The sequence below is a fragment of the Psammomys obesus genome, unplaced genomic scaffold, assembly GCF_907164565.1.
Source record: "Psammomys obesus unplaced genomic scaffold, mPsaObe1.curated_primary_1811, whole genome shotgun sequence".
Classification (NCBI taxonomy): Eukaryota; Metazoa; Chordata; class Mammalia; order Rodentia; family Muridae; genus Psammomys; species Psammomys obesus.
The window spans coordinates 2,020,442-2,023,183 of NW_026594184.1; positions in this window are offsets into that span (position 1 = coordinate 2,020,442).

Sequence of the window (2,742 nt, forward strand, 5' to 3'; positions counted from 1 at the left end):
CACCTTGGAGTAACCAGAATACCCAAATACCAAGACTTGACCCGGCCCCTATCAGACAAAAGTCCCACAGATTCCAGAAGGAGTGGACCCCCTCATGGGCCCCCTCCCCGGGAACTGGAGCGTCCTCCAGATTTCCTCGACCAAATTGGAAACTCTCTGAGCTTCCCCAGACCTCGTGAGCAAACAGAAACCACAAACCAAAACACACAGCTGGCAGACAAACACACACACACACACACACACACACACACACAAAAAAAAAAAAAAAAAAAAGACAAGAAAAAACTGCGGTACCTGCTTTTTAAACATTTAAATATTTTTTAAAAACCTGTTTTTGCAATATTAAAACAAAGCATTCTCTTTAGGAGTAAAATCATAAAGCATGTTAATAATTTTAAAAGTCAAAACCAAACTTCAAAATTTACCACTGCAAACAATCCAATTTTTAAAACCAACACCAATTTAAAATGAGACTTGTCTTTTCAGTCTAAAAGGAAACAAAATTTATGTTAACTAAGATGTTTTATAATGATTTTTTAACCCATAACATATAGCAAAGATGACAGACTTATATCATATGGTTGCCTTTTAAACATGTGTTTACAGACCTTATAAACATATATGCATATATATATATATTCTAAACAACAGTATGAATATAACTTTAAAATATATTTAATTACTTTTGATCTATAACCTAGATATATATTAACCGTTTAAGATGACCATATATTTAAACAGACAAATAAAGCTCTTTTTACTGGATTTAGCCATAATTTTAAGTATGATAGTCAAGAGTGGCCCAATATCAGCACAAAGTTGAATATAACCAGTTAAGTCTGCTTTAGTTTGATAGGGTCTGATAGCTGTTTTACAGGCTGAATTAACATTCTCAAAAGCCAACTGTTGCACAAAAGAAAGTCCACTCTGAGTGAATACTCCTTTTGTATTACATTAAAATTATTATTACTTATTACTATTATTATTATTATTATTATAAATACTTAATAATTGAACCTATTCTGTTTTTAACTGAATTTTCTCTCAGAGAACAGTTATATCTTCCTCCAATGATCCCGTGTCACCCGCAAAAATGGGGGTGGAGGGGAAGGCACAGGAGGCCAGTCTGAATTATGAGACTTGGCAGCTTTTTACTTTGACTCCGTTTCATCTTTACTATCTAGCTCCTAAATTATTTTCTGCTCTCAAATTACACAAATCTGTTTGAGCTCCTTTATGAACATTTGAACTAACCTTAGAAATACTTTTTTCTGCCTGTTTGGCTGCTTTAATTTTTCCAAGCAACTCTTTAGTTTTACAAAGTAAAGGGATTAGGGAGTTTTATTCTAATTCTCTGTGTCTTACAAACCTATTTAAGGTATCTGATAGATCCCATCTAACTAGTTCCCTGCCCCTGACGGCCACCCGACTTTACCTTGGTCAGTTGCTTTGCATGAGCTCCTGTGGTCTGTGTAACCTGCCTCAGCTGGTCCTCCATCTCAGGTACCTGGGGTTTCGGCTCCATCTGTCACAGGCCAGCAGTGACACCTGAATACCACCTGAGAGAGGGCTGGGAGAAAGAGAGAGAGAGAGACAGGGCGACACAGAGAAGGACACCAAGTCTACATGCTGATCCAGGTGTTGATTTAATGGACGTCAGGTTAACATTTAAGTAGGCAAAAAAGTATAAGCAGTTTCTCACGTAGGAGCTTTACTTGGTCAAAACATAGGAGAGCTCACTCAAGGTTACACAGAGCCTTCTGTCTGGTTACTATGGTTGCACAGAGTTTCTCAGGGTCAGAGCAGTCTGCTGTAGGACCACCAAGGTCAGTTTATGAGAAACTGGACTTTGGAAAATAGCCAAAGCCAAGAGGCCGAATTCCACTGGTGAGATGCCATTAACTCCAAATTTGCCATTAACTCCAAAAAGGCTGCCAGAGTATATACGTCCTGGTGTTTAATAACCTTGAAGATTTAAAACAAATGTAAATATAAATATATGGAAACAACACATTTTGTTTGTTTATATGATCTGAGTGAGTTTCATCAGATCAATCATATTTTTGTATTGAATAATTCAGTGTTTTAGCACTGTGAAAGCCAGAATCTTGCAAAGCTAGCTAGACATATGTAGAGACTCCAACACATACATTCACAGCTTTTTTAATAAAAAAACATTTTTGGAAATATTTTGGACACACTTCATAATTTTTCTTTACACAAATCTCCCAGGCTTCCCAATTACCCAGCATGCATAACTTTGTTTTACCAGAATATTCGAGAATTTCACTTTCAATTCCAAAATTAAAGAACATCAGAAGCATCTCTCCTACCCCTACTTTCCTAAAAACTTTCTGAAACTCCAGGATCTGGAGTGGCTATTACTACAAACTGATATTTCTGTTTCCCAGATAAAACAGTATAAGTGTAGTAAACAGCATGGGACTACATTAGGATACCAGAGGATCACTGATTAATTTGATTATAGTATTTACATATAAGTTTTGTAATCTGTAAAATTGAAATAGTTATAGTCAGTCTCATTGGAGTTTTGACCTACATACTCATGAATTGCTGCTATTTTTTTAAAGCATACCATTTTCTAAAACATAGTGTATTTAAAAGAGTATCCATGTAACCTGGTGAAGAAGAATGAGAATGAAAAACAGGAGACTGTTCCTAAAACAGAGAAAGAGAAGAAAGGCTATAAAATTTCACAAAGGCAGTAATATAAGAGCTGAA